Source organism: Apteryx rowi, unplaced genomic scaffold (assembly GCF_003343035.1).
Source record: "Apteryx rowi isolate R43461 unplaced genomic scaffold, aptRow1 scaffold_19, whole genome shotgun sequence".
NCBI classification, from domain to species: domain Eukaryota; kingdom Metazoa; phylum Chordata; class Aves; order Apterygiformes; family Apterygidae; genus Apteryx; species Apteryx rowi.
The window spans coordinates 3,424,148-3,435,335 of record NW_020448196.1 but is presented as its reverse complement, the minus strand read 5'-3'; the positions used below and the strand labels follow the sequence as shown (position 1 = coordinate 3,435,335).

Here is an 11,188-nt window from a genome sequence, read left to right as displayed (position 1 = left end):
GGGGAATGTGGGATGGCGCATGCGCGCTCCGGGCCAAAGGCTGCACAATGCCGCTCTCTCCCGGGAGCGCTACGGCAAGGCCGAAGAGTCAAAAAGCAGCAACGAGGGGGGGTGCGCTGGCAGCGCCTTAAAGGCACAGGGGCCTACTTTGCTTCGCCCTTTCCCCCTCGTCCGCCCCTCCGCGCGCCTTTTTCTTCTCGAGGGTTGAGCTGCAGAGGCTGGAGAGAAGGAAGGATGTGCCCTGCCCTCCCTCCGCCAAGGAAGAGGCCTGCGAGGTGCAGCCGCAGCTCAGGGGTGGCCCTGTGGGCAGCCAGCTTCGAGGGCGCGGGCAGCCGAGGCCTGCGTGGCGCGCGGAGGCCTGCGAGGCGGCCTGGACGGGGCGGCCAAAACCCGGGGGTGCTGCTGGGCTCGGTGGAGAAGGAAGGGATGGCGTGAGAGGCGCCGACAGTCCACCCTCTGCTCGCCCAGGCCAACAGGACGTTCCCCCTACATTGCAGCGCGCTCAGCCCGCCATGGCATCAGGGCTCCCTCCGGCCCGGCGCGACTTTCCCACACAAAACGGATCACTCTGGGGGCCAGCGGTCGGGGACGCAGCCCTCTGCCTCGGCCTGTGCCCTGCGGGGACGCAAAAAAAGTCATTTAGCCCGGCCACAGCAGGGTTGGACGTTTTGGGGTCATCCTGTGCAAACCAGCACTGTTGAACTGATGCTCCAGTACTGCGGATAAGAACTGGTATGAAAAGGCTGGACACTAATGCATAAAATGCATAGCTGACGTGTGAGCCAAATACCACAGTATTTGACTGACTTTCAATACATCTAAGCCAGTTCTCAGTGTACAAGAGCCCTGACTCAGAAAAGCATATAACTTTGATTCATTAAGGCCAAACAACCTACTTAAAGTTAAGCGGCTGTTTAAGCACTTTTCTGGAGAGCAGTTTTCTTTATTGTTTTTTTTTTCCCTGAACCACAGCTCCAGACTGCGCAGCACGCAGCACAGTCTGCTTTCAGTTAAGAGGGAAGAAAAGCAAGAGACACGTGTCACTTACTGGCCCTTTAACACAGGAAGATCTTTGGGCTCCAAAAATTCTAGTGGCAGTTGAGAAAGGAAAAAGCCAAAAAAAGCTGTGGTGCGGCGAAGCCAAGGCCCGTCTCCTCCAGCCTGGAAACCCGGAGCAGAAGTCTGGGGGATTAACCCTGCCGTCCAAACGCAGGGAGGGAGAACACAGAGCTATAGGAGCTGCCCTGTCCCCAGAACCGTATTAGGAAACGAATCAAGCTGAGTTTCTGTCAGTCCTTATTCCAGATGGATTTGGCTGAAAGTTTTGTTGTTTGAAAAAAAAAGGGGGTGGGGGGGGATGAGGGAAGGCATAGGAGAGTATACAAATCAGCATGATAGTGCTATTTATTTATTCAACTTTCTTGTGATAGGAATAGGGCGTTTTGTTTCTTTCATGCTGGTTAAAGTTTGTATTGTGCCACTGCCTGCTTTGGAAGTCTTTGCCTAATATTTTATACATATGTATATGTATTTTATATATATATTTATATTTAGATCTTTATCTGTACTGAGTAATATATCTCTGGAACTCAAAAATCATAATGTCAATAACATAGTAATGATGATTCAAAACAACCCCTTAGCTTCTGAATCCCGGATTTTTTAAAAAACAAATTTGAACGATTATAAGCACTATTTGGCTAAGTATTTGCATGCATGCTGGACTGGGGTTTTGACAGCATGGCTCATGCAGAGAAAGGCAACTCAGCAAGCAAGGGCATTTCATTGGGACTGAATAACATGAGTGAGTACTCAGGGATCCGAAAGACAGCCCATGGTCTTGGGATGAAGTTTAACTTGTTGGTTAGGAGTCATCCATGAGGATCCTTCTTGCTCCCCAGGCTGTGCTGCCACAGCTGTGATCAGCAGGATGTGCTATCTGTCCAAATTTCCTCACCGTAAAAGAGTGGGGCTTGGCAGGCTGCTCTCTTGCAAAATCTTTCATTCCATTTGGTTCAAAATAGCCTGAACTTGGTGACCTGCCAAGTACACTGGAAAAGACACCTGTCTGAGGGTTTTTTGGAGGGGAGCAGCTTCCCATAATGATGAAAGGGAAAGAAAAGTCTTTCCATAAGTGGCTCAGATTACATGAAAGTGACTGCTTTCAGTGCTGCTGGGATCCCTTTGGGTGGCTTTAAGGGTGGTCAGGAACTGAGCTGGGGTCAAGGGTTCTGCTGTTGCTAATGTAGTAAATTTTGTCACAGGTTCCACTGAGACCAGAATCAATCTAGTCCTGCAGATCTGATCCAAAGGATGTTAATGTTTGTGGAAGAGCTCCCACTAACTTCAGTACATGCTGGATCTGCTTTTTAGACCTGTCTGCTACAAACAAGCGCATGCTTACATTTGTGACAGTAAGTAATAAGGCACTAAGCTTACAAGCTGTATTAGCCCATGTTTAGGCTTTGGCACAATTAGCAATCTCAGTTAGGATTTTTATTTTCTTGGGCCACTCATACAGCAAACAGGGAAAGCGCAGAACAGACTTACCGTGTGTTACACACTATTGAAGAAACAGAAGGAACAAGAAATCATCAGAGATCTGCTGCATCTTTTATACTTTTAAAGAGCAACTGATCCCTGACATTTAGCTGTTTCTGTGTGGTTGCTAATATGCTGCTCTGTTTTTTCAGAATCCCAGATACATCACATTCATATGTTTCTCCTGGGATTTAAAAACAAACACTGAATGTTTTCCAGGCTGATATGTCTACCTCCCCCACTACAGTATGAACCTTGCTTGCATCAGTGCCAACATTTGTTCATTGAAAACTAGGAAATCTCACCCCAGTGGAAAGTAGGTAGGATTTAATCCATTTTGCCCAGGGAGGGATGTGTACGTACCCTTACCCTGGGCACAAGGGCTTATGGAAGCTGAACTTCTTTCAAAATAAGATCACTGAACACGGCATGTATAGAGCTCCATCTCAGGAAATTCCTGTTATGAAGCAGTCTGTGTAAGAGAAACTAGGACTTCATGCAGGATTAGGGTCCAGCACAGTGCTGTAATGTATCATTCTATACCGATTCCCCCCCAATGCAAGTCACAGCCAAGTTAATGCAAAAAGGCTGCTGATTTGAGAGCCCCAGACTGAATCACACATGGTCTGACTGCCAGACGTGATGACAGCCTGCCTCTCCCAGCCACTTCAACTGGAGCAGCGGGTTCTCAGCACTTCTGTGAATCAGGAACTTCGTTCTTGGCTGGTGCAAATGGTTGCAATGCCAATGAATGGACAGTTCGATACAATTAGCTCATATCCCTGAGATAGTTTTAACAAATCTAAGTATTATTATAACTCATTGACATTTAGAAACAAAAAGTTTAGAACTGTTATTATTAGGTCAGAGCACCTCTTTACCATTGTCTCCAGTCTTTGTAAGAGGGCAGGATGAAAAGGAAGAAAATACACAGGAATCCGTTAGGGATTTGGTCAACTGAAACCTAGCATGTTCTGGTATCTGTCAGTTTAAACTGCCAACTCAGTAGCACACACTATTCAAAAGCTTGCTTACCTGTGCAAACCACTGTGTTAACAGCAGGTGCTGCATCTCCACACCACGCTGAATGTGTAACAAAACCATTTAGACACAGCTAATTTCCAGATAAACATATTTACTATGGCTAAAGCTATATAGCCATATCGAGTGAGCAGTTTCTCCTCACTTCTCAGATTCCTTTGGCAAGTCTCTATCCTCTCCCACAATACTTCAGGCTTTTGCTCTGCTTCCTTCCATACATATAAATGTACCTTGATCTACTGCATCCCAGCCTCCAGCTCCTCCAACTAACAATTCTTGCTACATCCTGATAAGAGACACCAAGATCAGGTAGAATGTCTTGAGGGCTCTTCACACCCTTCCTCTTCTTTGCAGGGGAAACTATTCATCTCTGTTTTTCCAGCTTGAGAACTGCCAGACTGGAAGGATGTTATGAAAATCCATTCCAGACCTTCTGTTGAATATTAGCTGTCTCCAGAACATCATTTAGATAATAACCAAGTTTCATGGTTCCTTGTACCAGGCAAGCCCATGGCATGACCAATGCCCAAGTTTCTCCATGAAATTTCACAAGAAAAACAATGCATCAAAGCACAGAAAAGCTGTATCACTCCAAGACAAAGTAAAAAGCCAAGAAAATTAGTTCTACAGATGCAAAATTGACCTCCACAATCTTGTTCTCCTTCGTTCTAAGCAACCTCTGTCCTCTCCAGTAGGAAAACAATTGTAATATGTCAGGCAGAAAAAGCTTTCTGTAGAAAATATCAATGAGATGGGGAGCTTATACATCCAGTTCCCATGTATGTGCTAGAGGACTGGCTATCGAAAGTTACTTAAGCATGAGCCAGAGCAGCATGGTGTGCTGGGTCCCTGCCAAATGACTCAGCCCTTTGTCCCAAGGCCAGCAGTTTGGGTTTGCAAAACTTAGTCCATCACCTGCATTGAGTAGAGCAGGAGTGAGTAATGAAGGGAGAGGTGGCCCTGGAGCATCTCAGGGGAACAAGATTAAGAGCTGGGAGGTTCTAGCATGACACAGGCTTTTCTTTAAATAAAGAAGTCTTTTAAAATTCCTGGCTGCACCTTCCTCATAAATTCCTGATCTCCAGATGAACCCTTTCAAGGTGAATGACTGCCTACATTACTGTAAAAGATTCACATTGGTATTCACCTTGCCCAGCATAGGCACATCACTTGCCACAGCCATGTGAAGCATACAGAGTAACTCTTCAGTGGAAACCTTTGGAAGGGAGCCCTGTTCAAAACTCCAGACAAGCTGAGCATGGAGAAACCATCCTCTTCTCGGTCTCCTTCATGCACTAACATTTCTTCCTTCTTATTATTAGCTGGATCACCGTGACATCTAAATGTTGCAGCTCCCAGCAGGACCCCAAAGTGCCAGGCTCTGTACAACAACAGTGAGAGACAGTTCTTTGCAATTTAAACTGGTAAGATGAAGGGGAAGAGGGAAAGTGGGGTAGAGCAATTTGCTTAATATCACACAGCAGCCTGGTAGCTGAGCTACCAATAAACATGCCTCCCAACATTTGCAAGATTTATTTTTAAATGGTATTTTGTCGATTTTTCTTAAGTTGATGAAATGTTTTTTTTTAGCAAAAGCTTAGATGAGAAAGTTCAGCAGATGTAGGCAGGGACATACTCAGGTATATGAGTGCACACAACATGCACACACACTACTGATCTTCACTGAAATGTATTCAGATTTCTATAGGTGTGTACAGGTCCTGTACAGCTTTCAGCTAGTGGAAAGTCTCTAAGTTCAAATATCACGGACTGTGCTTTGCAGGCAGGAAGATGAATCTTCTTGCCCTTCCTCAGTAGTAGGCAGAAAATTTGATCTACTCGTGATGAAATGCCCCGTGACTCCCCTAATGTCTGAGGCATAGATCTCAGGTGAATACTGGGAGGCAATAGTCCCCAGCATTAGCAACACAGGATGTATCAGGCATCCTTTGTCCCATGAGATAAGTGTAAAGCCACCTCATTCAGGGCAAATCTCTCTCTGTGCCTGTGTTCAACACTATCAGTTACAGATGAACGCTTGAAAGATCCTTTGGGTCTTGGATAGCTCAGTTCTTTTCTGTCTTCCTATTGATCCCTATAGTGTGGTGCCTTTTGGGGCTTATAGACATCCTGGCTCACAGGTTCACTGTTTGGGGACTCTACTCACCCCTATCCAGATGAAGAGTGAACGCTGAACAGACAAAGGTCCTACAGGCACTGACACATTCCCAACAGAGTGTAGCCAAGCTGGCCTCACCAGCTGGTATGGCCAAATTCTCTGAACTACAAAATATGAGTCGAAAGAGCTGAGTCCAAGTTCTGACTCTGCCCATGATTCTTTGCGTCATGATATTCTCTTTCTCAGCTGAAAAACAGGGCTCATAATATTTCCTTACCTATGAAAGCTGTTAGGAGGATTATTGCATTGTTGTGAATTCCACAGATGAAAGGTACTACAGGAGAACAAACTGTAATTATTGTTTCAAACCTCTGCCCTAGTCCTGTCATCCTTACTTTACTGAATAACCCTTACTCAATCGAGTAAACTCTGCAGCTACAGTGAGGAAAATCATGTGAGTAAAGATGAGTCTCTGTTGCAATGATAGTATTTATCCTCTTGTGTTCAACACTCTTCTCTCTGCCACTGGGATTACCTGAGTCACTCAAATAATAGCAGTCACTTATACACACTCTTAAGCAATCTTCTATTAGGGCACTATTTCATTGCAAGAATGATTGTTACTGAATAAACTCTCTTTTTGTAATGTCTAACATCTACTATAGAGGTGACAGCTGCTGGTAATAGGATCTCCCATGAGTCCCCTGATATGTTGGGTCTCATGGAGTCCCTGATGGCTGATGAAACAGTCAAAATGACCAAATTTGCCAGCCTTGAGGTGTGTTGAGCTTGCATCAGCCTTTCATGTGCATGTAAATGTACCTAAGTACATAAGTGTGCCTAAGGATGTCAAGGCTCATGCCCAGAGATGGAGGATGGAATATATTGCAGATGCAGTATTCAAACCACTTCAGCAGCTTTCTCCAGTTGTAATCCCTTTGTAATTTCCAAATACAGATACTCACAAACACCTCCCTTGATGGAAGCTATGATTTTGATGGTGAAACAGACACTGAATGGTGAGGTAAAGTGTCAGAAGCTTCTGGTTAGGAGTTCTGGCAAAGGTAGCCCCAGGAGATCTGTTGCTTCAGGTTAGTGTTTCCAACAGTCTCTGACTGCTGTTAAAACTATTGGGTCCTGTAATGCAAGGCACTGAGTGCAGTCAGTTCCCACAAAACTTATCAGTCCCATGCAGAAGAGTATCTCCCTTTTCCACTTCCATCCACCCATATTTTCAAAAACACTCAAGTCCTACCCGTGGCACTGAAAGCAGAGAAGCAACAAGTGGCAGTGTTGACCAGCCCTAAAAACCACTATCTGTGCACAGATAGGTTTTTTTTATTAAACCCTATGCACAAAGCTGCCTAGAAGGATGTACATATCAGTGTGCTTTAAGGGTTAAAAGTAGTGCAATGACAAGAAGTAAATAAACTGCAGGTGTTAGTTAACAAGGTACTAATTGGGTAACTAGAGGTACAATTTAGGGGACCACAGAGGCTAATCAAAAGGCTTTGGGTGAATGTGGGATGCTCCTTTGAGCTTAGGAAGGAAGCAGTGAAAAGCTATTGCTGTAGTCTTGTGTCTTATAAAGCTGGACATTAGGTATCTGAGAGCAAGGGGACTGTTAGATCTTGTGTGTAAAACTTGTACAGCAGCATCAGTTCAGAAACTCAGTAATGATTGCATCCATCTTTTCCTTGGTCTGAGCACTCTTATGTTGGGCTAGGTACTCTGTCTGAATAATTCTGCCTTGATTTCAGCCATGTCTTTATATATGGGACTTATTCAAACTGAGTCAGCTTATGCCTGTTTGGCTAAACTATTATCTAAATTCACTCCTTTGCATAAAGAAGACTTTAAGGATCCCTAGAATATGTTTGCTTTCCTCTCCCTTAGAAGGTGCAGCTGACTTCTTCAAGCACAAGTTTGTAGAGCTACAGGTAGGTGTGTGATTTGTATGTTCCAGGTTGAAAGCTGATGCCTGTGAAATGTCAGGAGACAGCTTCCCACATGATTTGCTTTGCCTGCTCAGCTTGAGGCATAATGAACATGACAATTTGGGATGAAACTATCTCACACCCCCCTGCGTGAGATAAGGATGCAACAGGTGTCGTTGGAGACTGCTTTGGGGTAGCAGTTCTGTGGCACCCTCTGTTACCAACCTGATGTTGAAATGGTCGTTTATTTTTTTCCTCAATGTAGGATAAGTAGGTCAGGGTGTAGTTCCTTTTATTGATAGGGATAGAAGGAGATAAGGTGACTTGCTTACAGCATCAGTCTTAATCTTGAGCAAGTGTCTGGTCTGTTTTACACACTTCTGAAATGCGGGGGCTTCATCTCCTGTGTGTTATGTGAGGAGCAAGGAGAGCAGCCCTACTGTTACGCTGTGCCTTGCACACTGTATATAACTCAGTATTCCCTACTGTTAGGATGCCTATTGCGTGCATCATGTGATATGGTTTCAGAGACCTCAGGGAGGCCCACTCCTTGCAGTGGATTAGGGCTGAAAGGAGGATCAAACTCCATTTTTTGTATTTGTGCATATTCAGTGTGAGGTGACTCTGCCCTGCCAGCTTGAAGAGGCTTTATGTTCTCGCAGGGACCCTCCTAGGTTCTCCTGTCTGTGCCCCGTTGCCTGCGCCCGCCCTTTGTGCTAAGCTCTCCCATCGCGCTCCCTGCGTGGTGTTGGGGTTGCTGAACATTTTCCATGGTGAGAACGTGGACCTGTTCAGTTGCTTATAGCTCTGCCAAATCCTAAGTTTCAGCCAACACACTTTGAGGCAGGGATTTTTCTCAAGCTAAAATAGAAATATATTTAAAAATCAAGCTCTCGGGTTATCGTTCAGCTGAAAATGAGACTTCTAAGTGAAAAGCATACTTTTTTCCCTTAGTGTTCATAATGAAATACTCACCTGATTATTCCCTGTCCCCTCCCTTGGAAAGCTTTAGTCTGCTGGTTTCTTCTAACTCCCATGCCTAGGAGCAGCAGCAGTTCTCATTTAGGGGCTCTTTGGTTATGCTCATGACTTGGTATCTGTGTATGTCATGGCATTCATAAATTCATACCCTGTCTTTTCCATGTGGATAAGCATGTCCTGGAGCAGGACAAGGGGTTCAGAAGAACTGACCTGATGCTTTTCTGCTCTCAAATGCTTTGATGCCCATGTACTCTTTTATAACTGCCTTGAAAATGGAAATACTGAAGAGATGATGGTGAAAGGTGCCCTGTGTTCAAAATCTGGTTCTTCCCTACACCTCAGATATCAGTATACTTAGGCAGGGAAGAGTTCAGATGGTGTTTCCAAGGGATTTCCTAGCTTAGTCTGGCAGTGTGAAACATGTGCTAACTAGACATAGAGCAGCTTTAGTGAACACCAGCAGGCAAAGTGTGGCTGTTTCCCATAAGAAGACCCAGAATGTACCTTTTCCATGTTGCTTCTGTGCTCCGTGTTCCCGCAGCGACCTTGTACTCCGGGCGTGTAGGAAACTGAAGTGCCTTTCGGGTACTTGATGAGCCAGTCAAGAGGGGTAAGGCTGTGAATGTGTTTCTAGTTCCTAAATTCACACCAGCTTTGAAGTTAAGAATGCAAAAAACACTTTTTGGTTTTTGGTTGTCATACACACAACTCTGGTTTCATCCTGAGACAACAGCAAGAGTGACTAACCAGAATTTTCCAAAGCAGGTCTCCTCTAACTTGCGCAAAAAAACAATCTTTCAGATTATAACAGATCTGGAAATTTCAGTCCCGCTGGTCACGTTTTTCAAAAATTAATCTTCTGGAAATAAGGTCTTACAGTGAAAATGCCTCCACCTTATGGCTACAATAAACCAGCTTATTAATTGGCATCACTGCCTGGCTGTTTGTATAACAAGCAGCATGGCAGCCTCTGCTGGCATATGAGTCCATAGAGGAATCCCATAACTACTTATTTTATGTTGGCACTCAAATCTTTCCCCTGGATTCATTTGTTTTCCAATGGTTGTATTTTTTTGTGCTGTAGCAATTAAACCATATTTTGTATTGTAACAATATCTTTTTTTCTTTCTACTGTTTGCGTTTGTAGCTTTGCTCCAGGATATAGGCTGTTGCTCTCTTTGATTTGCAAGTGTTTGTGTTTTTAATGGTGTTTGTGTTGATGCTCGTGTGGTGTGTTTGTAGAATTCATGTTTTGCTTTTATTGTGTACTTTAGATTACTTTGTTTGGGGCAACTGATGCAGTATTATGAAATGCCCTAACTAGCGCAGGCTACATCGGGTTTGGGGTTTTTCTAATGCATTTTGTGACTTACTGTCACAGCCCGCCCTGGCCGGGTTCTATTTTTATTGTGGCTGGTATTAGCTGTTGCGTAATAAATACGAGCGTGCGTTACCCAATGCAAACCACGACTTTAAGAAAAACAGTCCCGGTGGTTCTGATTTAAAACTGCAGGAACGTCTCGAGCAGCGTGTGCGCGCCTGCAGGCGCTTCTGCCCCCGCGCCGCGCCGCGCCCGAGGGGAACCTGCCCGCTGCCGCCGCGCCGCCCGGGGCTCCTGCCGCCGCGCCTTTGGGGAAGGAGCGGCGCGGGGGGAAGCCTCCTTCCCTCCTTCCTGCCTTCCTTCCCCCTGCGGCGTCCGCCCCGGAGCCGCCGCCGCCGCCGGCCGGGGGCAGCGCCTCGCCCCGCCATCCCCGCCCGCTGACCGGGGCATCACCCCTGCCGCTTCCCTCCGCTGCCCGCCGCTCCGAGCGCGGAGGGAGGCGGGCGGCCGGGCGGGCAGGGAGCGGGCGGCCGGGGCGGCCCCGCTGCCTTCTGGGACTTGTAGTCCGGCGGCGGGCGGCCGCCGCTCACCCGGCCCGGCCCGCGACTACCGTGCCCACATGGCCTTGCGCCCCGGCGCATGAGCTCTTGGGCGCTTTAGCGCATCTATTATACTGCCTTGCCGAGGATAAAAAGAAGAGCAACTGGAGGGACTATAAGGCAAACGTTGCTGGAGCTGCCGGGGCAAAGTAATCTATTTAATCTTTCCCTTTATTTGTTAGATGCTTGGGTGTGCGTTGCTAGCACTGGGCCATGGTTTTCTGCAGGGAGGGGGGCCGGGGAAGAAGGGGGGGGGAAGGCAAAACCCACTTGGGAAAGGCCAATGCCGAATTTTTTTTTTTCCCCCCTCTTCTGCCGCTGCTTCTTGCAAGCCCTCAAACGCTCCCCTCGGTTCCGCAGCCTTTGTGCGCCGCAACAATGCAACAAAGCCAGCTGGGCTCCGAGACAGTGCGGCTATTGATTTCCTCTCGGCTCTCCTCTGCTTTCCCACCCCCCGTTTCTTCTTCTTCTTCTTCTTTTCTTCTTCTTCTTCTTCTTCTCCTCCTCCCTCCCCCCCTTCTCGCCGAGCGCCCGAAGACGCCCCGGCCGGGCGCGGGGGCTGCGCGCCCCTGCCCCGCTGGCCGCCGCGCTGCCTCGCGCCCCCGCGCACGGGAGATTTTCTTTCTTTCTTTCCTTTCTTTTTTTTTTC

At 46.6% G+C, this 11,188-nt stretch overlaps 1 protein-coding gene across 8 annotated transcripts in view; it reads left to right on the top strand.

Annotated features, from left to right (window-relative positions):
- The first annotated feature begins 10,435 nt into the window (after window positions 1–10,435).
- The window catches only part of BRD3 (bromodomain containing 3), a 46,194-nt gene continuing 45,441 nt past the window's right edge, over window positions 10,436–11,188 (top strand). For 7 of the 8 annotated variants that reach the window (XM_026062009.1, XM_026062008.1, XM_026062006.1 and 4 more), the window contains exon 1: window positions 10,436–10,688. The gene's annotated coding sequence lies outside the window, so the exon portion shown is untranslated. The remainder of the gene's footprint in view (window positions 10,689–11,188) is intronic. The other variant, XM_026062005.1, reaches the window with a different exon arrangement.